This window comes from Podarcis filfolensis, assembly GCF_964270895.1.
Source record: "Podarcis filfolensis genome assembly, chromosome: 12".
In the NCBI taxonomy this organism is placed as follows: Eukaryota; Metazoa; Chordata; class Lepidosauria; order Squamata; family Lacertidae; genus Podarcis; species Podarcis filfolensis.
The window spans coordinates 52,863,465-52,876,897 of NC_139614.1; the positions used below are offsets into that span (position 1 = coordinate 52,863,465).

At 44.3% G+C, this 13,433-nt stretch overlaps 2 protein-coding genes across 2 annotated transcripts in view; one reads left to right on the forward strand and one right to left on the reverse strand.

The window, feature by feature from the left end:
• The window catches only part of LOC310746244 (uncharacterized protein), a 213,151-nt gene that overhangs the window by 116,496 nt on the left and 83,222 nt on the right, over positions 1–13,433 (forward strand). The window lies entirely within an intron of this gene.
• The window catches only part of WNT3A (Wnt family member 3A), a 90,177-nt gene that overhangs the window by 6,891 nt on the left and 69,853 nt on the right, over positions 1–13,433 (reverse strand). The window lies entirely within an intron of this gene.

Sequence of the window (13,433 nt, forward strand, 5' to 3'; positions counted from 1 at the left end):
AGAAAATGAACGTCATGCTCAGTATCCGTTACTCAAGGCCAATGGGGTTACTTTCACAAATATAGCTTGGAGACTGGAAGGTTGGAGTAGAAAATTCATCAGCCACACGAATCGGAAATTATTTATTTTTTATTAATATTATACACAGGAGTTAAATGTACCAGTTAGAAATACTGGAAACCAGAATTATTTCCAGTGTGCTGCTGGTTGCAGCTCTGGAAGAATTACTGCTCTGGGATATTGTCCAATCAGAAACCACACTCAGACGTGGACCCTTAACCTTAACCTCCCCCTTAATATTGGAGGCCATTCATTAAAAACCTATAGCCATCCCAGGATATGATTGTTTAAGACTCACTGAGCCCTTTTCATGTCTACAGTACAAATTGAATCCAATACATAACCTGTTTAATAGCTATGACCTCCAATGAATGAATGAATGAATGAATGAATACCTTAACACAAGGTGGTCCAACATCAGTTTGCATTTACTTAAAAAAATAAAGTCCTCGGGAAAATTCACCAGCATTTTAGTGCTAATTTATCTTTATTATACACATATTTTGTATGGAATTTTGCCTGATTTACACATTTTTGCAAGGAATTTCCCCTAATATAGTGCATTTCCACACATTATATTCACTAATATAAGCATCTTAATATGTGCATTTTTGTAGTTATTGCATGCCCAGGCTCTGCACTCCTACCTTCCCTGAGTGGTTATGAATGATGGACACAACAACTTAGATTGGATCAAATAATTTCATAGGTTTCCATAAAAATGTAAGTCAAACCAAATTTCTCCCCCACTCCTATCTCTGGAGCAAGCAATCTGGGTTCAGCTTTGACGCAGAGAAGGAGAAGGGGAGCGAGAAAAGGCCTCTGAGACTTGTGAATTGCTTCCTATGCCTGATAAAGGGTTTGGCTCTGTCTGTCTAACCCTCCCCTCCCCACACACCACCATCAATGGCTAATAGCTGGCCTGACCCTCTTTAGCTTTGGTGAGCTTACCTGAGGCGTCCTGGGCCTCAGGGCCAAGAGAAAGGCTGGCCTTGGAGATGAAGATAAACAGGAGGAAAAGCACGCACTTGTAATGGAAATGAGGGGTTATTTAGCTGCCATATAAAAATGTAAGAGCCTCAGCTGAGATAAGAGGAGGGAGAGGGAGAACGGCAGGGCTTGTTTTTGTCAGCCAGCCTGGGTGGTTCTTGGTAGCTGCAGAAGAGACAGGCAGCAGGTCGCGACTTGAGAGAGACGAGGCCTTTCTGGAAAGTCAGCTGTCAGTGAAGAGGAGTACAGGGAGGAATCCTTACCTAGAGGGAACAGAGAGCATTCCTAACAGAGGAGCGCAAAAGGAAGCGAGAGAAAAGCCAGCCTACACCATTTCACACACCTTGGCAAATTCGCAGAGGAAAAGGATGTCAGTGGTTACTAGCCACGATCTACCTCTACAGTCAAAGGCAATGTGCTTCCATGTACCAGTTGCGAGCAACTGCAGGTGGGGAGAGCAGCTGTGGCACCCAGTTCCTGCTTTTGAGCTTCTCATTGGGGCATCTGTTTGGCCACTTTGAGAATTGGATGCTGGACTAGATGGACCTTTGACTTGATCAAGCAAGGCTCTTCTTTAGTTCTCATGAAGCCTCCAAAGGAGCTCCTTCCAAGGCTCTGAGGAAATTGGGGTGTGTGTGTGTGAACTGAACATCTGTGGGGTGCACTTTATGAAGAGGCTTGGCTGTGGCGATGGAGGTTGAGGAGACAGGGAGGCGCCCTGAAAAGTACAGTCATACCTTGGAAGTTCCAAAACGTTTTGGAAGTTCCATACCTTGGAAGTTCCAAAACGTTCAAAAACCAAATCGTGGCTTCTGGTTGGCTGCAGGAAGCTTCCGCGGAAGCCCCGTTGGACGTACGGGTTCCAAAATACCATTTGCAACCCGGAACAACCCCTTCTGGGTTTGCGGCGTTCAGGAGCCAAAACATCTGAGTTCCAGGATGTTTGGGGTCCAAGGTATGACTGTACTGGTAACTTGCATCTTACACTAAGCACCTTCTGACAGAGCTGTTCAACAGCGGAAAGGTCTTCTTCGGAAGGTTGTGGCCTCTCTTTCCTTGGAGGTTTTTAAGTAGAGGTTGGCTGGCCATCTGTCATGGATACTTTAGCTGAGATTCCTGCATTGCAGGGGGTTGGCCCTCAGTGTCTCTTCCAACTCTACGATTCTACTTATTTTACTTACATGATTGCAGCTTTGTGCGTGTTAGGGGGGGAATAAATAAAAGGCGTGTGGAGGAAACTTATTCTTCAATTATTCCCTCCCTCATACCCCCACCCCAAGCTATGATGGTGGGCTTACCCAGCTTTGCAAAGGACAAAGGCAGTGTGAGGGCTGTGGTCTTCCCAAAGCCCGGTAAGTGAGGACCTGGGCTTTGGAAAGGAGATGCAAGGTCTCTGACAGGGTCCTAGAGTGCTTCTGTCTGCTCCCCAAAGCCAGGCAACTGCTTACCAGGCTTTGGGAAGGAGGTGGGAAGGCTCTGGGACCATGCCAGAGCCCTTGCACCACCTTCCCAAAGCTGAGTAGGCATCCCTCCACCTGGCACGATGGCGGTTCTGGGAGGTTCCTGGCTTTACATGTTTTTGCATATATGTGTGGACATCCGGAACAGAATCCTCCCGTGAGATGCAAGCTACCTGTATTACAGACCCAGTAGGCGGGCTAGGAGAAGTTAGGCTTGTGAAACTAGTTTGCTTTGGACTGGTAGCATCAGCACCTGGAATTTCTGGGTTGCTTGCTGTAGCCCCCAAACCCTAGTAGGGTCCACGGCAGATTTGGGGCTTGGCCTGGTGCTCCGAGCAGCAGCATTTAGGTGCCATTTTAAATTTTGCACAAGGCTCCCAATGTGGCAGCACCACTCTGGAGCACTGTGGACAATTCCAGCGTCAGTGTTGCTGATCTCACTGCCTTTGCCAGAGAAACCTGACAAGGCCCACCGACAGAGGAGGAGCCCCACCAGAGTGTACTTAGCACATATCCTTTCAAAAGAGTTTATCTATTCCCCTTTCAAAGCCAGCTATGGTAGGGTTGGGGAACCCTGGGCCTAGAGGTCAAATGCAGCCCTCTGGGCCTCTATTTCCAGCCCTTTGGACTATCTGCAAGCAACACCACCGGGACAAGGAACAACCCTTCTTCCCAGATCCCCATTCCTCACCTGTCCTGCTCCATGCTCTCCTTGAGTGCTTTTGCCTAGCTGAAAGTGTCCTTGAACTAGGATGATGCCTCTTGCTGGCCTGGATAGAGAGAGGGGTGTATAGGAACCTCTGACTTTCCTGTGGCTGGGATGTAGCTTCTGGATAAAGGTAATAGTCACATCTGTTGCTCCACCCACTTTTGCCTCTGGCCCCACCCATGCAGCTGCTGGAGAGTTGTCCATAAGACAATGTGGCCCTTAGGCTTAAAAAGGTTCCCCACCCCTGCTACAAGCTAATGCTACAGAGAAACCATCTTTGTCACACTATGCAATACCAATGCACCAAGGCTGACCTTGGTGTGCAATATAATATCCCTTGGATGTACTAGAGATGAGGGAAAAGTTTGATTTTGTTTGCATTTAAAGCTAAACCTTTCTAATTTGCATTTTCCAAAACAACATGAGCACTGAAAAATTGCACTTCTTTGAGTTTTGCAAGGCAGTTTTCTAGTAATGTGTACAAAAATGTGTTACTAGGGTAAAGTGTGCATAAAAATGCATATATTCATGAAGATCACATAGAAAAATGCATTATTTTAGGGGAAATTGCTTTGCAAAAATGTGTATATTAGGCAAAATTATATTCAAGAAACCCTGCATATTAGGAGAAATTTCTACTAAAATGCTGATGAATTTTCATGAGAACTAAAAAAGAAATCACAAACTGAACTCAAGACAGGAAAAATAAGAAACCCAGAGAAACAAATATTAGCAGATTCGCCCATTCCTAGAAGTAACTCTCAAAAATATTTTTTTAAAATTATTTTTAAAAGCAAGTCCTACGGTTTTCACATAATCAGTTTACAAGCAAAATCCACTAAACACACAAACAAAATTCCAGATACAGGACTGTTCATAAAGTATATAATGCCTTTGTTTACTTAAAGCAGCTCTTTTCTGACTCTGAACTCTTTTCTGCTTGTGTTTGGAACTGCTATTTCAATACTGATTTTATATAATATTTTAAAAATTGCATTGTATTCATAAGCCATATCAACTGATCTTGTAGGACTGCTGTGCAGGTTCTGACTACTGTTCACCTAACCAGCCAATCAGCAATATTTACATCTCATTTATTTAGGTATCCTGAGGCCTCATTCTTTGCCATTTGTACAGAATTCAAATGATAAAACCACCCAGCTAAAACCATCATAAACTAAAATGCCATATATAAAGTAGAAAACCCCAACTGTAAGAAAACTACATTACATCACCACTGCTTTAAAGCAAGCTTAAAGAAGATAAAATCAACCAATAGAGAACACTTTCAAAAAAGAAGCTGCCTTTTAACTTGTTGGCAAAATTCCACCTGAGAATGAGGCTGGTGCTACTCCTTGGGAAATGCATTTCCCTAAATGCTCATGATTAATTTCCCTGGGCCCCACTCACTGAGTCACTACTATGCTCCCTTTTCTGTTTTAGAAAACTAGAGGATTGATTGGTGTCCTATTGCTTCTTTAAGCCCCTTTGTTTAAGCTGTTTATGCATTTGGTTGCTTGATTTCAAGTTGGGCAGCCCCCCCAAAGTGCTAAGAGTGTGTACAAAATTTGCATTTGCTGAGAGATATACCGGTATATATATACATGGATGCATATTTCAAACAATTTCTATAATTGAAATAGAAATACAACACATCTTATCCTAGTGGAGAAGACTGTAACCAGGTGACGTGCCTGCCTGCTACTAACTTGATAGGCAACTTCAAGGCCCCTCCTGCTCCTTCTAGCAGTTCATTATCTTTAAACTGGATGTGGACCGCTCAACTCTTCTCCATTCATTGTGGTTTCCAGCAACTGGTTTTCAGAGGCACACTGCCTCTGACCTCATGTTGTGAAGGTGTCTTGGGTTTGTAATGGTTAGTGCCCATGTCTCCTGTTGACCATGCATTTGTGAAGGGGCCATACATGCATATGCCCCCTACACACAACCAAAATATGTGTGCAATGGGAAGGTGATGTCTGCAAAAGTGCCTTGGCAAGGGTCTGGAGCTAATCAGTGCAACCCTACAAACCTCTCACATGAGCTTGCAGTGTGTGAGGGGGGTGAACCCCTTTCTGTCTCTCAGACTGCAAACTCTCTCTCTCTTGTACATGCACATCACATGTCTGCATGCTGTGGAGCAAGCAGATCTGGGTTCTGAATATTGTGTTTTCTGTTCAAAAGCAAATCTAGTAAGATCTGGACAGTCCATATAATACAGAGTTCCAAGGGCCAGGTAGAGAGGCAACATTTGGCTCGTGAGCCTAGGGTTCCTCACCCCATTCTACAGTTATGCCTTGGGTTTTCCCCCACCTGGTTATGGGCCTGCGGGCCCATGAAAAGCTCCACCTCCCCATCTTGGGTCCTGCATTTCTCACCAGGACTGTCACCATAGAAAAGGCACAGCTCTGAGGCAAAGAAGAGAAGAGCTTTCTATGTGAACACCCTTCACAATTTAGTAGAACTTTCCAGAGGCCCATGCAATTGCTTATAATATGCTTATAAAAATGGGCAACTTGGTTCTCTCCAGATATTGGAACACCACTGCTCATCATTCCTCACCATTATCCATGTTGTCTGAGGCTGGTGGGAGTTGGAGTCGTACAATGTTTGGAGGTAACATTCCATATCCCTGATCTGCAAGAAGTGGGATAGTATGTTATGTGAACATTACATCTACAAGATTTATCTCCTTATTTTAACTTGGTCAACTTCAATGGAAGCCACAAGGTTGATGCCTTTGAAGAAAAACCTTTCTTCACTTTATTCCAGTTGAGTTCACTACCTCAGTTGAGTTCACCCTAAAAAGCAGCTTTGCGTCAATATTTGGTTTCCAACGTTCCCAATATTTTTGCCATAAGCGAAGTCAACTTCCCAACAGCTTGGATCTTCCTCTTTTTTTTTGGATGGAAGCAACATATTACTCCCTTCCCGCCTTTGGGCACTCCCTCCCACACATTCCCAGCATTCTCCATAAATTACATACATGCCAGAGACTTCCAAGTCTCTTCTAACTCTTTTTTTGTTTTGTTTTCTGGGATGATCTCCATCTCGGCTTGGTGCCCTGCCAAGGTTTAATAGTTTTGATTACCAAACTATCTGTTCCTGTGTAAGCATAAAAGCCTTTAAAAATACATGTATTCTCTATCTTTGCTATGCCCCAGGAAAAAAAGGTGCCTGGGTGAGGGAATTTCCCATGTACCTTCATGACTTCACAGCCAAATCAATAGGATGTGTACCAGCAAAATATAGCCTTGGGCCTATGAAGGGAGAAAAAAAATGGGGTGGTGTATTGACAGGTGGCTTTTAGCTGTAAGTTTAGCCAGATCCAGGAAGGACTTCTATCAGATAGATAATCAGAGGTAAGGATGAAGGTTTATGATACTACCTCCGCTGTTGAAGGCAATAGGCCCCTGAATACTAATTGCTGTTGCATTCAAGTTCTACTTGCCTGACTCCTATAGGCATCAGATTGGCCAGTGCGAGGAAAGGGTGCTGGACCTGATGGGCCACAAGTCTGATACAGCAGCCAGACTCTTCTTATGCACCCCTCCCTGGTGTACATTCTGAACCAGGTTTTGAGTCAAGAAGAAAATGAAACCCTGACCCAAGATTCCATGTTTGTTCTCATGAACTCACACTTCTTCTAAAATGTGCTTCACCTTGTGTTGTTGTTGTTGTTGTTGTTTAGTCGTTTAGTCGTGTCCGACTCTTCGTGATCCCATGGACCAGAGCATGCCAGGCACTCCTGTCTTCCACTGCCTCCCGCAGTTTGGTCAAACTCATGCTGGTAGCTTCGAGAACACTATCCAACCATCTCGTCCTCTGTCGTCCCCTTCACCTTGTGCCCTCCATCTTTCCCAACATCAGGGTCTTTTCCAGGGAGTCTTCTCTTCTTCTGAGGTGGCCAAAGTATTGGAGCCTCAGCTTCAGGATCTGTCCTTCCAGTGAGCACTCAGGGCTGATTTCCTTCAGAATGGAGAGGTTTGATCTTCTTGCAGTTCACGGGACTCTCAAGAGTCTCCTCTAGCATCATAATTCAAAAGCATCCATTCTTCGGCGATCAGCCTTCTTTATGGTCCAGCTCTCACTTCCATACATCACTACTGGGAAAACCATAGCTTTAACTATATGGACCTTTGTTGGCAAGGTGATGTCTCTGCTTTTTAAGATGTTGTCTAGGTTTGTACCTTTTGGTACTCTGACTCAAAACAAGAGATGTTCTGCTGTGCATGGGGGACAAATGCCCACTTCAGAGAGCAGTGGTGGGTGATGACCTTGGGATTTGTAGGGCAAAAGGTAGGGAGATCGACAGTAGGTGGAACCTGAGCCAATAAGAGGCAGCGCCACACCCCACCTGACAGCTTGTAAGGAAGAAGGCTGGTAGGGTGGGGGCTGCTTGAGGGCAGACTAAGCGTGGTGGGGCAGCTCTCTACGCATCCTAATGGACCAGCCTTCACTGTGAGACTTGTGTAGGGTATTATGAAGATTTCTGCTGGTTTCCAAGTTCTACCTCTGATTTAGTGTCAGAGTGCTGTCTGCAATTCTTGATAAGGCCTTGTTATGTCTGAAGTCTGAATGCACCAAATTACCCTCAGGAGGCATAATGCTTCCATCAGATAAACAGCCATGCAAATAATTAAGGAAAAAATATTAAGGGAGCAAATCATGCCAGGAATACCACACAGACAATTGACTAAAGATAAGACATATGGTTGGGTTAAAGAGATACCAGTAACAGGGGTTGTGAACCCGTGATGCTTCAGATATAGCTGGGTGACAACTCCCATCATTCCTGACAGTTGGCCATGGTGGTTGAAGGTGGCCATGCTTGCTGGTCAGGGCATGCATCTTCCTGACCATCTGTTTCTCAAGCCCATCCCGTTTTAAAAAACCATGCATGATAAAAGATCTGTTCAAGCTAAATAAATAAGAGAATTTTAAGCCACCTCATAACAAGTCGCAGCATTGGTCCATTTAGCTCAGTATTGTTCCATTGACTAGGCAGAGGATCAGCAGAGTTTCAGGTAATCCTTCACAGCCTTACCCAGAGGAGATGATGATGATGATGATACTAATAATAATATTGTATTTATACCCCGCCCTTCCCGGTTCAAAAATCGGGCTCAGGGCAGCTAACAACAAATTGAAAACACTTAATTGTAAAAGCAGCATAAAATACAGTATAAACCATGAATAACAATAAAATTCAAAGTTCAGAAATTGAACCTGGGACCTTCTGCATGCAAAGTTTATGCTTTACCAGTGAGCCACAGCATTTTCTGTGTCATGAATTTCCATATGTTTTGCAGGGAGGGCTTATGGGACAGCCAGTGAAATTGCCAGGCTTTATGCCCTCGTAGCCCAAGTTAGTAGCCTTGGCAGATCTGAGAGATTGCAGTGGGATGTAAGAAATGCTTCGTTTCATACAATATGCAGGGTCCAAATTGCTTAGGAGTTGTTTTTAAAGACTGCTTAACATATTTACTTATGGCAGTAGAGAATGAAGTTTAAATTATAGGAAAAAATATATAATATTAGAAGCCTATAACCAAAATTATTAGTTGGCTCATTCAATATGTGAAGTTCCTTTATTTGTCACCTCTGCCCATGTCCTTAAGAATACTTTCACTACACTTCCTGTTTCCTAATATGGTGGCTCCTCTGCATCCTCCTTACCACCACCTTGCTTCTGGGTTTCTTGCCCTTTAGGTCCCCTAACTCCTAGAACCTCTTAACTTTGGCCCGTCCCAGTGCTGTCTCCCAACCAACCACTATTTGCTTCCCTCACAGAAATCGGACTGCAAACATTCTTTGTTCACTGAGAAGTTAGAATGTTTGTGAATATTCTCTACCATCACACCAGCTCAGCCAATCTGTATAAGAGACTTTACTGATCAAAGTCACAATATAATATAAGTATAAGTAACATTTGGGTCCACTTCCAAAGTCTAAGAGGTCGTTCAACAATGGGACAGGCTACCTTGGGAGGTTAGAGAGTATGCTCCCTGGGAGGTGTCAAAAGAAAAATCTGGACAAGTAATTGTCAGGGAATACAAAGATAGTTGTGGGGAATGGCATGGACTTCCTTCAGAACACAATTTCCCATGAGAAAACTTGGTGGGTGGGGTTGATGAAGTTCAGGAACAGGCTCATCATATAGGAAATGTATTTGCTCTAAGGAGCGAGGGTTTCATTTATATATTACTTTATTTGCTTCCTATTGTTGTGTGTGGCCTGGCTCACTCACTTGAGTCATCAGGATGTGTTTGCTGTGCTAGTGTTTTTCAGTGGCCCCTTTATTCTCGGGGGAGTAGGGAGCTGGCGTGTAGCTAAATATGCAGAAATATGCTGTGCTGAATCATACCAGGGGTCCATCTGGCACAAGGGTGAGGAACCCTTTTCAGCCCAAAGGCTATATTCCTTCCTGGGCAACGGATGTAGGCAAAAGTGTGTGGAACAATGAATGCAAATGTTACTTTTATACAGTAGACTCTTTTCTACACACACACACACACACACACAGACACACACACACACACACACACACACCCCTCCTCCTCCTCCTCCAACCAGGCAAGCAAGAGGCATTATCAGAGTTCAAGGGCACATTCCAGAAAGGCAAAAACACAGAAGAAGGGTACAAAGAAAGGGCTACTGAGGTGCTTAGTCTGGGGAGAGGGGGAGTGACCTGGGGAGAGATTGAAAAGCCAGCTAGAGATGCCTGGAGGGCCACATACTGCCCCCAGACCTGAGGTTCCCCACTCCTGGCCTAGCACAACGTTTTATTTCCAAAAGTAGCATCTAGATGGCTTTGGGAAATACACAAGAAGAGCATGCACAGAAGAGCCTTCACTGTATCCCTTCCCCTGAATCTAATATTCAGAGACACAGTTCTCCTGTAGTGCAACCATTCCCTGGGCTTGGCCACAAAGCGTAGTGGTTGACCGTGAGCCCATCAGTTGCTTCCCTTTTTGCCTGCCACACAGGGTTGAAACGAAGGCAAAATGAAGGGAGGGGGGGTTGGATATAGGAAGGACAGAATATATGGGTAATGAAGGTGGGAGAGAAATTTGGTTTGATTCACATTTGAAAATAAACCTATCTGATTTGCAGTTCTCTAAACAATATGCATATCAAAAGACCAGCAGCTCTCCAAATTTTGTGATACAATCCTCAAACCGAATGTGTACAAAACTGCATATATTAAGGGGAAAGTGTGCATAAAAATACATATACTTCCATGCAAAAATGTGTACCTTAGGAGAAAGACACACTAAAATGCTAATGATTTTTTTTAAAATTGCAGACTAATGTGGAAATGTGGCTGATTAAATTTAAGATTGGAAAAACAAGAAACCGAGAGGAACCTAAACTGACAGATTTGCCGATCCCTAGTGTCTAATCCTTTTTAAAAGCCGCTTAAGGTAGAAGCCGCCACCACAAGGCCATTTTGAAGCCCAATGATCCTTGTTCTCCCAACCCTTATGATGCTGAGCAGGGCAGCATCCTGTCCCAGGACAATCTGCATATTTCCAGCCCCATGAGTCTTCCTCTGCAGTTCTTCTGGGGTCTGCACAGCGACTTTAAAAACAAGAAAAAAACCCCAACAACCAACCAACCAACCAACCAAAACACTCCCCTTCCCCCATCCATTCTACAGAAAATCATTTTCTGTGATCAGCAGACTCTGCTAAACAAAAGGATCGCCCTCATCCCACCTGAGAACAGAATGCAAGTGCTCCCTCGCCCTTGGCATGATCCCTCTTGACAGCCCAGCTTGGTTGGTATGGCAAGTCGTCCTTATTACCTGCTGGGGTGAATGAATCCCCTTTTGTGATGGAGGTGTCACGGCACATTAGGCTAACAATGGCCCAAGATATTTTATATGAAGTTCGCCCTTGCACTGATTAGCAAGAACCAACCAAGTCATAGCAACCTAGAACTATGCGTTGGCCGGGCCCCGTCGCCGGCCGCAAGGGAAATCCCTATTCAAGTGGTTTAATAAAACAATCTAAAGGGCGTGTGAATCGTGAAAAGCACTTTCACTTTTTCTCTTTAGCTTAATCTCCTGGTCTCTGGGATATTGTGCTCCTAGCAGACCCCAGCAGGGTGTGGGCTAAGGTCCCCCATCAAGTCCTTTTACGGCCCCTTTTCTCTGCAAGTTAATGATATACTGGTGTGATTGCCTCCCACCGCCAGGAGAAACACGCATTTGATGAAAAGGATGGTCCTACTAACACATCCTAAAAGGCAACAATTTCTCATAGGAAGGTCACAGGTCATAACCTGTGTTTTTTGGGATGTCTACCAGCCCCCCTTTCAAAAGATGACTGAAGCTCAGAGTCGTTCCCAAGGACCTGGCTTAAACACACACACCCGTCCTGAAACTCATTTCCGACAATTAATTTCCTTCATCTCCTTTGGATTGCTCTGTTCATTTCTGGCTTTCGGGTGGTGTTTTAATTTTTTCCTGGGGTGGACTGAATATTAAAGACCACCAACACCAGCAGCTTTTAGGCAAAATTATTGAGAATAGCAGTCACCAATGACTGTTGGCCCCCATCACTACAAATGGAGCCTCCAGGATCAGAGGCACTGTACCTCTAATTACTAAATGGTAGAAACAGGCAGCAGAGGATGCTCATCCCATTTCAAGCTCTGTTCAGACTTACATTGGAGACTGGTCTTTGTTCTGACCCACTAGAACTACTCTTATATTTTTATGGTTCAGTCTGAGGTATCTGGGGACACCATGAAACATTTGTGTAAAAATAACATTAGATGCATTAGATTTCACACCACTGAGGGATTCCTTGGTCTCTACTTGTTCAGCTTTATTGATTGATTAATTGCTGTTGGTTTATTATGTTTCTTTTCTTTTTTCCATTTCTTTTTGTATTATCTGCTTGCTATATGGGAACTACTTTGGGGTCATTTTTTATGGAAGGTAGACTATATGAATCACCAACAAACAAACAAACAAACAAATGCATATATTGAAAAGAAATATGGAAAAACACCTAACAGTCCAGTTATACTCCGCATGCTTACTCAAAGCCAAGTCCTGCTGAGCTCAGAGGAGCCCAATGGGGGAACATAGGGTTGCCTCTTAAGCTTCCATGTGCATCCCATCCCCTCTGATCATTAAGAATTTCTATGGAGTCTCTGAAGAGGGTGCTTCTTTTTTCCTATCCTGTTTAAGGTAAAGGTAAAGGGACTCCTGACCATTAGGTCCAGTCGTGACTGACTCTGGGATTGTGGCGCTCATCTCGCTTTATTGGCCAAGGGAGCTGGTCATGTGGCCAGCAGGACTAAGCCGCTTCTGGCGAATCAGAGCAGCACATGGAAACACCATTTACCTTCCCGCCGGAACGGCACCTATTTATCTACTTGCACTTTGATGAGCTTGCAAACTGCTAGGTTGGCAGGAGCTGGGACCGAGCAACGGGAGCTCACCCCGTCGCGGGGATTCGAACCGCCGACCTTCTGATCAGCAAGTCCTAGGCTCTGTGGTCTAACCCACAGCACCACCCCTATATATAAGAGCGCAACACTCATTTACTTTTCACAAATATCCTGTAGGGAAGACCCCAACTGTACGTAGAAGGTCCTTGTGTGCATCCTCAGGTGGGATTGGGAAAGACTCCTGCTTGAGACCCTGAAGAACTGCTGCCACTAAGGGTAGACTACACTGAACTGGATGGCCCAATGGCCTTACACTGTATAAGGCAGCTTCCTATGTGCCTATCTGATGAGGTAGCTTCTCACTTGTGATTATTTATTATCATTTAAAACAGGGGTGAGGAACTGCAGGCCTGGGGAGGTGGGAAAGTGGCCCTCCAGGATTCTCAGGTGTCTCCTCAGGTCATAAAAGCACAGGTAAAGGGTTAGGATAGCTGTTAAAGAGGAAAAAATGGTTGTGTTAGGATAATACCCAACATTAGTCATACTCAGAGCAGTCCCATGGCAATCAGTGGACTTAAGTTTATTACCCTTTGTATTCTGCATAAAATTACTCATTGTTCTGAATGTTCTGTTCCCTAATTAGAATTAATGCTTGTGTTTCAAGGATAGGAGTGGTTTCTAAAGTTAGTATAGCTCACCCCTTGCATATTGCATGGATCTGTTCGAATAAACATATATATTGGCATCCTGTTGCTCCCTGTAATTCATTAGGTGGTGGCATTGTGAGGACCAGTGCTTTTTTCTGA